Source organism: Podarcis raffonei, chromosome 12, assembly GCF_027172205.1.
Source record: "Podarcis raffonei isolate rPodRaf1 chromosome 12, rPodRaf1.pri, whole genome shotgun sequence".
Lineage (NCBI taxonomy): Eukaryota > Metazoa > Chordata > Lepidosauria > Squamata > Lacertidae > Podarcis > Podarcis raffonei.
The window spans coordinates 16,242,566-16,260,022 of NC_070613.1; positions in this window are offsets into that span (position 1 = coordinate 16,242,566).

Genomic DNA, 17,457 nt, shown 5'->3' on the forward strand with positions numbered 1-17,457 from the left:
ACAGCTGATACCTTATGGAAGTTTCCCATGCTGCAATACCTAGCTCTAGGAACATTGGAAACTGCCTTATACTGAGTCAAGCCATTGGCCCATTTAGCTCAGCATTGGCTACACTGACTGGCAGTGGGTCTCCTGAATTTCAGACAGGGGAGAGGGCTTCTGCAGCTTTTGGGATGGCAAGCTGATTTTCTCTGAAATTTCTGCCTGTATTTTAGTTATGAAATGATGCGGTTTATATTGTTCCTTGCTTGTGCTCTTTAATAAATAAGTTGCGTCCCTCCATTGTTTTCTGGCTGTACAGTCATACCTTGGAGGTCAAACAGCTTAGTTCCCAAACGTTTTGGCTCCCAAACGTTGCAAACCTAGAAGTGACTACTTCGGTTTGCAAACTATTTTTGGAAGCTGAACGTCCAACAGAGCTTCCGTGGCTTCTGATTGACTGCAGGAGCTTCTTGCAGCCAATCAGAAGCCGTGCTTTGGTTTTCAAATGTTTTGGAAGTCGAACGGACTTCCAGAACGGATTCCATTTGACTTTCAAGGTGCGACTGTACTTCTTCCCTTGCCGCCACAGCTTGTGCTTGCAGTTCTTTTCTAGCTTCTGAGGCCCAACAACAACAACAAATTTATATGCCACCCATATGGCTGGGTTGTCCCAGCCACTCTGGGCGTCTTCCAGCAAATTAAAAAATTATAAAATCACATTAAAACATCACACATTAAAAACTTCCCTACAAAAGGCTGCCTTACAAAAAAAATCTGTACAATTTTTTAAAACAAGGACATATCTCACAACATGTTCCTTGTGTACTTTAAAATGAGTCTCGCAGCTTTCCGTAGTTTCCTAGTGTAATCACTTGATTTCCTTGGACACTGAAGGAAATGTGATGTGGCTGGAAAGCATTGGTGAGCCATGGGGTTCATTTTAAAAATTGTGGGAAAGGTTGTGGTGCGGGAACACCTAACAGGGCCTGGGAGAGGATGTGGAGATCTTTTTTAAAAGTGCAAAAGGAAAGGAAACAAAATGGCACCTCTCTTTCTTGCAGCTTGATTGGATGAGTGGAGTTCAGAGAACAGGTCAGCAGCCTTCTGTCTCATGCAAAGTCTGAATCTAACAATGAATTTGGGTTCATAAAGCTCTACCCTTGGCAGTCTTCATACAGAAGTGCCTCCAGTTATGGAGAAGGAGGTGCTGAGGAAAATTAAATTATTCCCTTAGTTTGGTGCTACACATTATTCATTCACTTGCCGTGTTTAATGAACCAATGCAAACAAGTGCAAGTACTGGCTCCTTGATGCTTCATTAGATCTGTCCCTAGCGGCCGCCTTGTCTGTCTGTTTGCCACCTGTCCATTTTTTTAAGGTTATGTTTCTTCAGCTCAGCCTAATTTTAAAGGCACACACACAAAATGAGTCAACACATCCTGCTGTGTTTCTAAGGCCATGGGATTCCAATCAAACAAGTTTCAAAGTTATTTTGGTGTTTTGTCAAGGACTCCCCTGTGTGAGTCCCTGAGGGCCCTGCTCTTGCCACTTACCACCTGGCCCAGGGCAGGGCCTGACAGGCCTCACCAGGACAGTTGTTACTGCCAGGGGGGCACAGAGTGTTTTTAGAGTGTTTTTAAAATGTTTTTTTAAAAAAATTCTTTTGGATTTTTTGTATGTGGCGGGTGGGGGTGGGATTGATGTTTGGTTGGGCTTGGGGAATTTTTTAATTTTTATTTTGATGTTTTTGTAATTTTTACATTATTATTTTTTGTTTGTTTGTATTGTTTTATTGGTTTTGTTTGTTTGTTTAAGGTGTTATTTTGTTCTTAGGGGGAGGGGTCAGGGCTGCCGGGGAGTGGGCCCCAGCCCACAAAATGGCTGGGGCATGTTCCACAGGGGGGGATGCACTGGGACAACCGATCTCAGTGATCACGGGTAGGAGGAGGAGTTACACTAAGACTAGACCACGTCATTACAGAGGGGGCAGGTTTAGTCATTGTCTGAGGACTATTCCTGCCTCCGGGTCTGGTCCTGACCGGATGGATACTAGAATCAGCAAGGGATACCCACGTGACCTGAAGGTGCTGCTGTGCAATGCCAGGTCAATGATTCATAAGACCACTGCCATCCATGACTTGATCATGGATGGAGGACTTGACCTGGCATGTGTAACAGAGACTTGGTTGGATGAAGCAGATGGGCCTGTCCTTGCCGCTGCTTGTCCACCAGGTTTCTCTTACGCACAGCAACCCAGGTCATGTGGGCGGGGAGGGGGGGTTGCAGTGATTTTTAGGAAGTCATTAGTTTGCACCAGGCGTCCTATTGGGAAGACCCAGTTTTCCGAGTGCATGTTCTGGAAGTTGGGCAATAGGGGCAGTACAGGATTCCTTTTGGTGTACCGACCTCCCCGCTGCACCAAGGATTCCCTGCCCGAGCTGCTTCAGGTCGTGGCGGATGTTCTCCTGGAGACACCTAGCTTGGTCGTCCTAGGGGATTTTAACATCCATGCCGACACGACCTTACAAGGGGCCGCTCGGGACTTCGTGGAAAGCATGGCCTCCATGGGGCTGTCCCTGAATAAGTCTGGCCCAACCCATAGCTGCGGACATGCCTTGGACCTGGTGTTTACCTCTATGGATGTTGGTGATCTGACACTAAGTAAAAGCGAAACGAAAGAAGTGCCATGGTCAGATCACTTCCTGGTGCAACTGGACTTCTCTGCGACCCATCCCCTCTGCAGGGAGGTGGGACCAATTCGGATGGTCCGCCCCCGCCACTTAATGGATCCAAATGGTTTCCAGAGAGTGGTAGGGGATGCTTTATCCCATGTTGATGGCCTTTCAGCTGATTCCCTGGTGGCCCGCTGGAATGTGGAGTTAACCAGGGCTATTGACTGTTTGGCTCCGAAGCGCCCTCTCCGATTGCATGGAGCCCGGACAGCCCCGTGGTTTTCCACGGATCTGAGGGCAATGAAACAATCGTTGAGACGGCTAGAGCGCCGGTGGCGGATAACTCATTCCGAATCTGACCGGACACAGGTTAGAGCTCAATGTCGAGCCTACCAAGTGGCGATAGCGACGGCGAAGAAGAATTTCTTCGCCGCCTCTATTGCATCTGCAGAAAACAGCAGCAGGAGACTTTTTCAGGTGGTTCACAATTTAGCGGAACCACCTGCAACATCGGGGCCCAGTACGGGCCACATGTTCTCCTGCAATGATTTTGCAAAGTTTTTTGCAGATAAAATCGCTCAGATTCGGGAAGAAGTAGACTCCACCGTGGGAGCAGGGCCGGGGCGGGAGAGTGCTAGAGTTCTGTCTAGTCAAGTTGAGTGGGATCAATTCCAATCTGTTACCTCCGAGGATGTGGACAGGCTGCTTGGACGAGTGAAACCAACCACCTGTCTCCTGGATCCTTGCCCATCCTGGCTTATAAAAGCTAGCCGGGAAGGACTGGGCGATGGGCTTCGTGGGGTGGTGAATGCTTCCCTCCGTGAGGGAGCCTTCCCAGACCCGCTGAAAGAGGCGGTTATTAAACCGCTTCTTAAAAAACCATCTTTAGATGCGGCCACGATGGCCAACTATCGCCCAGTCTCAAATCTTCCATTCTTGGGCAAGGTGATTGAGCGAGCGGTTGCCGAACAACTCCAGGCACGCCTGGAAGAAGCGGACCATTTGGATCCCTTCCAGTCGGGATTCAGGCCTCATCATGGGACTGAAACTGCCTTGGTCGCACTGGTTGATGATCTCCGGCGGGCTAGGGACAAAGGTGAGAGCTGTTTCCTAGTTCTGCTGGATCTCTCAGCGGCGTTTGATACCATCGACCATAACATCCTTCTGGACCGTCTTGAGGGGCTGGGAGCTGGGGGCACTGACATACAGTGGTTCCGCTCCTTCCTCCTGGGCCGTGTTCAGAAAGTGGTGGTGGGGGATGAGTGTTCAGACCCCTGGGCTCTCACTTGTGGGGTGCCTCAGGGTTCTGTCCTCTCCCCCATGCTTTTCAACATTTACATGCAGCCGCTGGGAGAGATCATCAGGAGGTTTGGGCTGGGTGTTCATCAGTATGCGGATGATACCCAGCTCTACCTCTCTTTTAAATCAGAACCAGTGAGGGCGGTGAAGGTCCTGTGTGAGTGTCTGGAGGCGGTTGGAGGATGGATGGCGGCTAACAGATTGAGGTTGAATCCTGACAAGACAGAAGTACTGTTTTTGGGGGACAGGAGGCGGGCAGGTGTGGAGGATTCCCTGGTCCTGAATGGGGTAACTGTGCCCCTGAAGGACCAGGTGCGCAGCCTGGGAGTCATTTTGGACTCACAGCTGTCCATGGAGGCACAGGTCAAATCTGTGTCCAGGGCAGCTGTTTACCAGCTCCATCTGGTACGTAGGCTGAGACCCTATCTGCCTGCGGACTGTCTCGCCAGAGTGGTGCATGCTCTGGTTATCTCCCGCTTGGACTACTGCAATGCGCTCTACGTGGGGCTACCTTTGAAGGTGACTCGGAAACTACAACTAATCCAGAATGCAGCAGCTAGACTGGTGACTGGGGGCGGCCGCCGAGACCATATAACACCGGTCTTGAAAGACCTACATTGGCTCCCAGTACGTTTCCGAGCACAATTCAAAGTGTTGGTGCTGACCTTTAAAGCCCTAAACGGTCTCGGTCCAGTATACCTGAAGGAGCGTCTCCACCCCCATCATTCTGCCCGGACACTGAGGTCCAGTGCCGAGGGCCTTCTGGCGGTTCCCTCATTGCGAGAAGCAAAGCTACAGGGAACCAGGCAGAGGGCCTTCTCGGTAGTGGCGCCCGCCCTGTGGAACGCCCTTCCAGCAGATGTCAAAGAGATAAACAACTACCTGACATTCAGAAGACATCTTAAGGCAGCCCTGTTCAGGGAAGTTTTTAACGTGTGATATTTTACTGTATTTTTGGTTTTTATGGAAGCCGCCCAGAGTGGCTGGGGAGGCCCAGCCAGATGGGCGGGGTATAAATAATAAATTATTATTATTATTATTATTATTAAGCTCTAGAAAGGATGGAGGAAATTGTGGCTCTCTAGATGTCATTGGGCTTCCCAGTCAGCCCCAGCTGGCATAAATGGTCAAGGATTATTTGTGGACCAATCACATCTGGAGGGCCTCAGGACTTCCACCTCGGAACTATAGGGTTCAATTCCCATTGGGAACTGGGAAACTGGCACATTTCTTTTGAAGGAAATGCTCTAATGTTTCATCACTGGGAAACACCTGCTAGTCAAAGATGAGATTGCAAGGCTAGATGGAGCAATGATCTGCTTAGTGTATGTCAGCTTGCTATGTTCCTGCCTCCCACAGTTCAGTTTATTTTCCCTCTCAAACCATTGTTAATGCACTGGGATGGGTTCACTCATAACACTAAACCATGGTTTGTTAACTAAGGAATCAGCACGGTCTGCGAAGCGTTTGAAGAGCCAGATGGAGAATCTTTCCTTCAGAAAACCTATTAATTGAGCATTCATTCTGTTTTGCTTGCACAAAGTTTCCATAACAGTTAAATTATTTCTGGTCTTTATTGAGCATTTTATGCTGATTTGTTTGTCAGGCACAACAATGAGCATTCATCCTCCATTCCTTATGATTTGCTAAAAGGATGGGTTGCAGCTCAGTGACACAGCATCTGGTTTGCCCAAGTCTCAGGTTTAATCCCCAGTGGCATTTCCAGGTAGGACAGGGGAAATGTCCCATCTGAAACCCTGGACAGTCGCTGCCAGTCAGTGTAGACGGTATATGGCTACATGGACCAAGAGTCTGTCTCAGTATAAGGCAACTTCCTGTTAGCCATCCATGCATCACACACCCTTCAATGCATTTTTTCATCACTTTCCAAACCGCAAAAATGCATGATTGTTTTTTCCTCTCTTTTTAAGTAGATTTTGTTGTGCTAGGTAGACAGAAGCTTTTGATCCACTTAATTGCACAGGCCTGAATTTCTGGTATGCAGTTTGAATTCATCCTGCGAAATCCTGACAGTCTAAAGGAATCTCTGTGCAGATATATGAAGCAACTCTGTATTTTCCTATTCAGGGCTTGCACTTCTGTTTCCTAGGCACTGAGCTTCTTGCAGTCCAGGGCTGATGGTAAGGAAGGCACCAAGCGATAAAATCAGAACAATGGATATCTATATATATTCTGTATGTATATTTGCCTTTTGCCTTGGAATGCTTGGTTGTACTTTGAGATATGGCTCTCCCGCAGCCAATGTTTCCACTTTACACGAACTTGCGATGAAATCTCAAACAGCACATTTGTGATTCCCCCAATTTTATTGCCATGGCAACTGGTTGCTGTCACGCAGATAGAGCCAAGGAGCCGGTAGCAGTGGAGTGATACGATCAGCAATTTTACTCTGTCCACCGAATCCTGACCTGGTGAGGAGACTTCAGCACTGACAAGAGAGACCAGGGTGGGGAAAAAGAAGACACACAAAAAGATGCCTGGTGCTAATCAAAGCTACTTGTAAGAAAAGTGCAAATAATGAATGCCAATCATCAGGAGCTAATGAACAACTTGTTTGCTATGTTCTGCAGAAATGTAAAAAAAAATAATAAAAAATGCCATGCTTGAGGCAACAGTAATTTGCTAAAACAAAGCACTTTTTTTTTTAGATTCAACTGATCAAAATTCACAGACAGGAGGAAGAGGGGGAAGGGATTGCCGATCTGTGTGCTCCTGTGCTGTGCCAATCAACTGGCAAAGAGTTTTAGTCGATACTTATTGATGTTCTGTCCAGTCAAGGAGAAATTGCAATAATTTAGCAACAAGACTGGCACGCCAGAATTCCCACCCCTCAAATACCTTCCTAACACCTTCCTAATCCAGTCAGACTTCAAGGTCTTGCTCATATGACTGGTATCAAACATGTGTGTTGTGTGTTGTGTGTGTGTGATCTGTCTCTTTAAATGCATGCCCATTCCTGTGCACACTGAAAGACACATTATTCTATTTATCTTTTCATTTATATCCCACATGGTTTTCCCCTTCTCCATTTTATCATAGCCACAACCCTGTGAGGTAGATAAGGCAGAGAAGTCGCACAGTGAGTTTCATGGCTGAATGGGGATTTGAACCCTGGTCTCTCAGGTCCCGGGCCACACTCGCTCTGAATAGGATGGAGATGCTGGTGTGTATCCACCTTCAGTGTCAGGAGTCCAGGTTCCCAGCTTGATAACACAGTAAGTGTAGCTAATTAAAAAGGATGATTATTGTCAAAACAAACACATAGCGCTGGACGGCTCTAACACAGCCGCCAACATCATCAATCAAGATGACCCTTCTGAAGACTCCTTCCGCTTTCTACAGAAGATAAAGAACTTTCACATCTTATGTCTCTTGCTTTGTTTTGGTCTAACAGCCCTTCCCATAGGCAACTTTGAGAAGGGATTGGATCAGCTCCCCCCTCTCTGACAAACTACTTCCATCTCTGTTCGCTCCTGTTTGAACTTCCCGAGAGCTTTGGCTGGGTTCCAGCCCGCTCTTAGCCATTCTCTTATCACCCAGCATTCCAAGGGGCAAGAGTTGGCACTAGCTGCTGTTCATCCTGCATGAAAGTTGACTCTCTCTGTTCCTGGCTGTTCTTCTGTAGGCTGCAAACCTCCACTGGGAGCTGGCTCATTCTTGACATTCAGCTTCCTAAATTCCAATGTTCATATTATCCTGCCCTTCTGCCACAGAATTCAGGGAAACAAACATGGCTCCGCCAAACTCACAATGAGCTGCCAGCACCACCACCCTCATTATGGTGGCTGCTTGGCTTGAGTGGTGATTGAGGCCATGAGACGCCCACCTTGCCCCCTGGCACCGGACATGCATATTCTAAGGTCAGAGGTTGGGAGATAGATGGAATAGCCCACAGAAAACATGGTGGCTTGTTATTAGCCACACAGAGCTATGGTGTCATTTGCCTCTCATTGCCACCAAATGTCCAGCATTGGTGAATTAACTCAATGGTTTGAGTGCCGCCATTAAATTTCACCTAAAGCTAGGGTGTCCACATGTACTACTTTACAGAGGACAGTCCTCTGTTTGGAGACATTGTTTATTTCTGGAGCTGTCCAGTCCAAGTGAGAGGTAAGATATAGGACCATCTATATTGAGAGAGCAGAGGCCTGAAATCTAGACTTGGCACCTGGATAGCAGTGTGACCAAGCCCACAGTTCTCCTGGTTATATGCTTCCTCACTATAGGAATTACATTTCTATTCAAATTCTGCTTTTTATCTCCCCTAAATTTGCATTTGTACATGTAAATTACCACATGCAGATTTTCTACCTCCTCTTTGACGTCCCTATTTGGTGATGAGGAAGTGACCACTCTGCTTAAAGCCAAATTTGGAGGCCCCTTCCAGCTCAGGAGGCAGAGTTTCAAGAAGTAATTAGTTGAAGTTTCACAAATTTCCTTAGGTGGGTTGGAGGCCACTAATCCATAGCAAACCTTACAGGGTGGGTACAAATCTTGCAGAAAACCAACAGGCACAACTCAATTAACACACCTCCCAAGTAATTACAGGTTTGTTTGTTTGTTTGTTTGTTTTTTAAAAAGAAGAAGCAATAACACTGAGCAAATTATTGGGGAGCATATTTTTCAGCCCTCCTCCGTGCATCACTGAAATGTGTTTCTAATGCCACTCTTAATTCACCAAGTTCAGCTGGGTGTAACGCAGGGGCATGTGACCTGACATTCTGTTGACTCTTAGATTAGCCCAATATCTGCAGCTTGCAACGTTACTCAATCACTAAGCCTTTCTTAAAGTGTTCTTGTGGTTTTAAGCCCTGTGGCGGGAACCTAATGTTTTATAGAGTAACAGCCTTTCAGATATCAGATCTATTAAACTCTTAAGGCAGTCTCCAAAATCTGATAACAGCTATGCTATTGTGTTTCAACACAGTTAAATACTTATTGCTCTTTATACCCATATTTTGCAAGAGAGAGAGAGAGAGAGAGTTTGCTTGTTTTAAGGGTGTGCATTGAATTCACAATGAATTCAATCACATCCCAAATTTAAAGGTGAAGTGGAATGCCTCAGAGATGTTTTGAGCTTGCCAGAAGTGAAGGGGGAACTGTACAGGATGGCATAAGTCAAAAGAGGCACCACTGAAGTGCTTCACGGTACCTTGGTAGACATTTTAAAAAATTGCTGCAGGAAAGCATCTGCTGAAGTGAAAGTAATGTCTCTAAGCTTGCCATAATTCCAGATTGCTAGGATGGGATGCCAGAGAAAGAAAGAGCAAACACCAAAATAAGGAGAGAGGGAAATCCATTGTAACTATCCCATCAAGCTTGTAATCAGAGGGAACGATTTCACATGGAAAGCAAATTCTTTTTAGTTTTCTTTTCAACCACTCCTGCAATCAACCGTAAAGGTGTCTAGCACAAAAGAACTTGGACCTATCTGTCTGCAATTGGGCAGGATCTTCATCTCTCCCAGGTCTGCAATTCTGAGTTAAGTTGCTCACAAAACATGTGGGGAAATTAAGTTATTTCCACTCTAAAACTGTAACTTCTGCCTTTGTGGAAGAAACTTCTGTAGCTATCTTCCTGAAACTTGGCACAATTCAGAAGGGCAGATCTTGCTGGCAAATTTCATTCAGCTTTTCTCAAAAGGTTAAAAAAAAAGCTATATAGTGGAACCTTGGTTCCCAAACCTAATCCGTTCCGGGAGTTTGTTCGATTCCCAAAATAGTTCGGGAACCAAGGCACAGCTTCTGATTGGCTGCAGCAGCTTCCTGCAGCCAATCAGAAGCTGTGGAAGCCACACCAACTGTTCAGCTTCCAAAGAACGTTCAAAAACCAGAACAATTAATTCTGGTTTTTGTTCATTTGGGAGCTGGAACGTTCGGCTCCTAAGGTGTTCAGATGTAGATGATGGGGGGTAGGGTGGTTTTTTTTGAGGGAGCACATTTTTTAGGTGTCCAACAGACAAGGTCATGGACCTGTTCACATTTTTTTTAATAGCCATAAAAGATGGTGTGGTGTGTGGCCTGGCCGATACACTGAGCTTTCACAACTGCAGCTTGGGATGTATTTCTGGCAGTGAAATATTTTCAGGTTCTAGCATATCCTTTGCCAACCACACTGGCCATTGGGCCTCCACAAAAGGCTTTAAGGCTAGGCTGAGGCCTTTACCAAGCAACAAGGTCTTCCAGTTTGTTTCTCAACTTTGAACTTGCTGACAGCTGCCTACAGCTCAGTCCTGATATATCACTAATAGTGACCACATTCCTTTTTTATGTTCCTAGCAAAACAGGTTCATTGGGATTTTTAAAAAACGCTCTCCCAAACCTGCTAAACCTGCTGGGTCTTGGACATGCCATCATAGCTGTATCATACCACTTTTGTTCTCTGAAAGAATTGTGAGTTATTTATTTCATTTGTGAATTGTTTCCCATGAGGCAAAGCAATTTTGACTCACATATAAAAACATACATATTGTAACATGCCAGCCCAGTCTCCTAGCAGTGAATCCAGAGTTTTCAGTGCTTACCTAGGGTTCAGTTTCCTTGGAACAAAGGTCAGTGGAAACTGTGGTGTCTTTAAGATATATGGTTTTATTTACACATATATACAGCCTGGGCGTAAGATGGAAGGGCTCATGGTATCAACACTCCAAAAGATCTTGCTTCTCTATTAGTCACAGCTTTGGAGCCAGCACAGAGCAAACATTTCTCCATGCTCAGCTCACCCACAGATGTGAGGGGGGAAAGGCCCATCCATTTGTTCTACAGCACAGAACAGCTTCTTGGGTTATGCTAATTGTGGTGATTAACTAGACAGCCGAAGTCCTTATATGAGTAAAGGGACTGGTTTGGAAAGCTTGTTCTGATACATGGAAGGGACTTAGGGCATCATCGAGACTAACCTTCCCAAACTCATAACAGTGTTCAGAAACAGGTAAAACAATTGCATATATAAAAAACAATTAAAAATTAGAAATATGAAAACAATTTGAAATGAAACAGCAACAGCACTGTTATGTACTGAGTTGAATAGGATCCAAAATGCAGCAGTCTGATTGGTCCTAGAACAATAGGATTCAGAATGCAGCAGTCTGATTGGTCCTAGAACAATGCAGCAGTATGATTGGTCTGCAGAAGCCACCCAGTCCAGCTCCAGATGGAAGTGAATCCACAACCTGATTGGTCTACAGGAGAATTCCGGAATTAGCCAATCAAGTGCAGCCCATTGAGTAAATAATGTATATAAAGCAGATACTTTGGGGAAAACTTTCATTCCTCCTCACCGCTATGAGCTGAATAAAGAGCATGAAATCCACTCTCGACTCCGAGTATATTTCAAGCACATACCTAAAATCAAATCCAAGAGACCAACTTGGATAAAGCTTTTACAAGGCTTGTTGAAAGAGGACTGTGTTTAGCAAGTTGCCAAAAAGGCAATGGAGATGGTCCCATCTAATAAGAGGTAGGAGGGAATTGGGAAGATCAGGTGCCGCCACACCAAAGGCCTTAGAATAATGTGGAACTGACCTCCTGACAGAATGGTATTTGCAGAAGGCCCTTTCCTGCAAAACTCAATGAACAGCTGGGCAAGTAGGGCATGAAGTGATCTTTTGGGTATCCTGGCCCCAAGCTTATGTAGGGCTTTGTATGCCAACACCAGCACCTTGAATCGAGCCTCTTTCCCTATTCCTGCCATGGTAGGAGAAGACCTATCTTGAAGGGCTCTAAGAAGAACCAGGAAAGTATCTGCACATCTACTCAGAAGGCCGTGGTGTCATAATAGGGATATAAAGCATTGGGCTCATTGTCAAACCAGACAGCGTGTAGAGCTGGCCTCCTTTCAAAGCGAAGCACCTGGCTGGTTTTATCAATGACTTCTCAACAATCAATAAAAACTCTGACAAGAGAAGTGCTCTTTCTTGCCTGTGTAGCAATAAAGATTCACAGCAGCATCTTTATTGCTAAGTATGATGGCAATTCTTTCATGCACAACCACAGCAACCTTTCTGGGGAAAGTCATAGGTGGATTTCCAGACAGCAAAAGCAGAAAGGGGTATATCAAAGGTACTGTTCAAGATGCTGTCTCCCATGTGTCTGATAAAGGGAATCCAAAGGAACTAGGCTACTTATTGTAGAACATCTGATTTAGTCCTAGAGATGTACTCATGGGCCTCCACTAGGGATAGGGGACAAATTTGGTGTTGTTTGTATTTTAACACAGAACTACCTAATTCACACTTCTTGAACCAATGCATTGTCTCAATAACTGTCCCCACAAAAATCCATAATATGTGGGAGATTGTTCTTCTTGCTCAGTTGTTGCTGTTGCTATTTTGTCTTGAAGCAATTTGAAAATACAATAAAACACCCATAAAGCAATTGCACGTATGAAAAAAATTGCATGTATAAAAACAGTTTAAAAAAATTCACATATGCAAAACCATTTTGCACTCATCTCCCCTCGTATATCATAGTCATTATCCCATGCTGACACAACAGCCATTTTGTGTTACAAGATGTCCCCCATGGCAGCCATTTTGTGATTCCAAATATGCCCACTGGCTGACAACCCCTGCCTTAGAGAATCCATCTGCTCATATTTATCACTTGTCAAGTATAGCATTCCACAAAATGAGAACAACTGTGGCAAGAATCAGGGTTATGAAATGATTGTCCAGATAATTTTTGTATAGGTATAGCTATTAAAGAAATGCTTTGACTCACGATGTGCCTGGTGAACTTAATGGTGGATGCTCATCAAGGCTTTTTAAAAGAAACAAACTTGTGCACTAAATCTTTCTTTCATTTTCTTCTCTGTGATTTCCTGACCATTTCCACTATGAGCATCTGAGACCTTGAAGCTCCTCTTCCACAGCCGGATAGCAGTCCGTGGAAGCACATAGACAGTCTCCCCAATATGATGAGATGTATTGCATTTCTATTTGAAATTACAGCAATTATTTCAAAATCTGTTTCTATACATGAAAGCTGTGCACCGGATTCAGCTGATTCCTGAACCAAATTGGGCTGACTCAGAGGGGTCCAGGCTTTGTCCGAGTCAGGTGGAGACAACCTAATATCATCCTGGGTCACATTTGGCTTCCTGGATTTATCCAGGGTTGGCAGACAGTGGGGCATCTGGTGTAAAGAAGGAGCTTTGGCTATGCATGCCTCTTCCCATCAGAGGAACATGCAGGTACAGTCACAGCAAGCAACACTGAACCCTCTGCTCACTAGTGGTTGAGTAGTGGATTCAGTCCTGCAAGCTGAAGGTTTCTTCTTTGAAACAGCACCCAGAAGATCAGACCTCTTGCTCTCTGCAGTGTGGTCCTGGTGCTGAGACACAGTGTCTCTCCCCCCCCAACCGTTAGTTTAATTAGAGTTTCAACCCCCTCTAACTGAACATTAACTCCACCCTGAATTGCTTTAGGGCTGGATCCAGATAGGGCCAGGTGTTCCTCGGGTTGGTTCAGGCCTGATGAGGTCAGCAGGGCTGTGTACATACAAAAAGGAAATCCGCATTTCCTTTACACACAGCCCTGTTCAGGGAAGTTTTTAATGTGGGACATTTTAGTGTAATTTTGGTCTTTGTTGGAAGCCGTGCAGAGTGGCTGGGGAAACCCAGCCAGATGGGTGGGGTACAAATAATATATTGTTATTATTATTATTATTATTATTATTATTATTATTATTATTATTATGTTTCCGTGGTCTTCTCCTTTCATGGTGATGCATTTCTCAATTTTTGGCGATGGCTAAGTGTCTGCATGCACCTCTCCCCACAGAAAAGAAGGCAAACAGACAGAATTACAAATGTGAAACATTCATGCAGAAAAACAAAATAAACATGACCGAGCAATTCCATCCTACAGTAAGGCCGTGGGATCCATTTTAAATTCTCATCCAAAATGGACATTAGTTTGTGCCTTAAGATGCAATTTCAAAGTCTGCGAGGAATGGCTGAGTAGTCTAGAATAAGTCCATCACTGTTAAAACAAAACAAAACAAAAAACCTGCAGCCAAATTTCCCGAAACATAAAAGAGTACCATTCTGACACAGCTGTTTGAAAAGAAGGTTTAATTAACAAACGCTGATAACATTTATAGCTTCCAAAGAACTTCAAAGGCTATCAAGGAAACCAGGAGAATTCTGAATGAGAGAATTTGACTCAAAGCATTCTATAACGATTCCAAACCTGAAAGCATTATTCCCCCCTTCTTTTCAGATGCCTAATTTAGATTATATACCAGAAGCCTGTAATAAACCTCCCACCAAGAAATAATAGTACTTGGTATACGTATGATGGGCTGCTCAACTCCCCTTTTAAATACAGCCCCTGGCTCTCAGCCAGAAACAAAATAACACAAAATTCTTCTGTGGCAGTTGCAATGCTAAGATCACAATACTATTTTCTTAGGTCATACTCACACGGTACATTTAAAGCACTAGGATACCACTTAAATCAGTCATGGCTGGCCCCAGATAACTTTGGGAGATCTAGTTTGTTAAGGGTGCCAGGAATTGTTAGGAGAGTTACAATGCCCACAGTGGTTTAACAGCCAACCCCTCTTCCCAGGGACCATAGGAGCAAACTCCTAGGGGCTGAAGGGTCTTTGGCCCCCCCAAAAAAATATTTGAAGGGGCTGCCCCCACCCAAAATTGATGGGCATTGCCATTCAAATGTTGCATGAGCACTGCGTTGTAATTGATTATGTGGGGCAGGGCTTACCTGCCCCCTGCAATATACTATTCAAGTTAGCACCCCTGCCAGGACAAATAAGAACGACAATGCATTCAAAAGCTTGCTCACCCTCATTCAACAAATAAACAAACAATGTACCAATTACACATTGAGACCTGCTGTTTTTATTTTTGCAGTCACTGATCCTAATCCACAGGAATGCAGTGAGATTCTATCCACACACAATTACTGGCAAGTACCGGTAGGCATGATAGATCTGATCCCATTAAGTGTAGCAATGGTAAATTGTCACAATACAGCATACCTGCCATTTGAAGGATGAACCAAATGACTGGATCTTCAGCATCTGGGTGCATTGTCATGAGGGATGGAAGGGTCTGTCAGCTTTGGTTCTCTTGCTTTCTAATTTCCTAGTCCTAAATTCAGTTCTCTACATTTTGCATTAAAAATCCTCGTGAGTATTCATACCATTTTTGTGCAAATTTCTCCTAATAAACACTTTTTATATGCGGTTTGACTGAACATATTTTTGTGATGCCCCCTAATATAATGCATTTTGCATGTTATTTTCTATAACATCCTTATTATTACACACATTTTCCCCTAATATATGCATTAGCTGGAGAGCTGCATCACAAAATTAAGATAAGTGTGGATTTCTAAGGATAGCTGTGTTTCAGTTTGGATATTGTTTCAGAAAGTGTGAATTTGATAGACTGGGCTTTAAATGTGTACTGAGTCTGATTTCCTCCCTTGTCCCTAATTGCACTTAATAATCCAGTCTTTACTGAGTTTGGAATGTGGCCTTAGAACTGCTGAATACTCAGTATCTGAACCACAGAGGTATTTTAGGTGAGAGTGCAATTTGTTTTAGCTAGAGTGAGCAGTGGGTGTGCAAAATCTAACAGCTGTTGGGGCAGATGTTTCACCTATTCAGCAGTGATGACAGGTGATGGTGATGCTGGAGAAGAAACAGAGCAATTGCAAGAGGACTCCAGCTTGAAAGCATTAAACCATTAAGATGTAACCCTAACAGTTGAGCCAAGGCGGAGCAGACTAGTTTATGATCTTCTCTCCAGCAAAGTTCAGCTAGATGTCCCCACACTGAGAACGTACACATTTGCCAACATCCCCTGGAAGAAGACAGAGTAATTATTCAAATATAACAATAGAACAACTGCCAAATAATAGCCAAATTATGTAAGTAAGGGGAGGTGAATATTGAATTCACATACAAGAGGGAAGCATCTGTCTTGGGCATGTAAACAGCTGCATTCTGAGGCTCCCCAGACAAGGACTGGGAGAAAATTCTTCCTTCTTGCTAAGTTAGCCGGGGACATGTGAACCCAACATGCAACCCCAGCCTCTGCTGTCCTGCACATCAAGCCTAGAGGGACCCCTTGCCCCCGCTCCAATGACCCCCAAGCCAAAGACTGTGGAAGATGACTCAAGAGTACCCTTAAACAAATGATGCCTCAAGGTGCCTGCCAATTATGTTCTGAAATTCTCTTGCCTGTCCATACTGAATGCCACACCAAGCAAGAGAATTAAAAAATAATAATTGGCATTATGTTAAGTACATACACCCAAAGTCAATCAAAGAACGACACAGTGCGGAGTAGGCAAAAAAGAGGAGTCTTAAGGGCCAATGAGGGCCCCACTGCAAAATGCTTGCACAGCCACCAGAAAGGGCAAAAGTCCCATAGAGGGAGGAGTATTGGTGCTGTAAAGGAAATTTACAGGGGTCAGGAAGGCTTAAATAGAAGCCTGATGGCACGCTTCCTGTTGAGCACTCTAGCCCATGATATCCCCAAGACCTTCTCCAACTCGCATCTTCTCCCCAAAGGGTGTGTATAGCAATTTGACCCCCATTAAAGAGAAGCGGACACGGAGCAATGGATCCAAACTACAAGAAAGAAGATTCCACCTAAACATTAGGAAGAACTTCCTGACAGTAAGAGCTGTTCGACAGTGGAATTTGCTGCCAAGGAGTGTGGTGGAGTCTCCTTCTTTGGAGGTCTTTAAGCAGAGGCTTGACAACCATATGTCAGGAGTGCTCTGATGGTGTTTCCTGCTTGGCAGGGGGTTGGACTCGATGGCCCTTGTGGTCTCTTCCAACTCTATGATTCTATGAAAGAATGGGAGTGGCATTCTCTACAGGAGACACCCATCTTTTCCCTGTCCGCATGACATCCCTGAAAGATAGTAATGTAAAATGAATCACAGTGCAGGATCAACTACGAACATCTGTTTGAAGGTCTAAAAAGAGCACCCATGTCTATCGTTTTTCAATGCGACTGGGAATCCTGGCAAAGCAGGGCTCCTCTCTAATGATACAGAAAGAAATCTCATCACAAACGGTGGCACACACCTTGGCACGAATCCAGATGAATGTATTTTACTCTTCAGACCTTCACAGGGTGCAATAAGAGGCAGAGAAAATAAACTCCTGGGTGTTGGCTGGTAAGCAACAACAACATAAAACAGAACAGAAAAGGGGATGAATAAACTGGGATGCCTTCATGGTGGACATTGATGCCTTTTCCAGTCAGAACATCAGTGCTCTTAACCATACCCTGATTCAAATGCTGGAATCCAGGATTTTGATTATTGCCTGTTTGTTCTTCATCCTGCAGCGTGGCAGTTCAGGCAGATTTGGAAAGAAACAAAGGGCTTTGATGCTGTACTTGTTTAGTTTCTTAGAACCTTTAAACTATGAGCACATTCCAAAAATAGGCTTCTGGAAGAGTCACAGATTCTGACATAGATCAGTTCTGCTCTGGT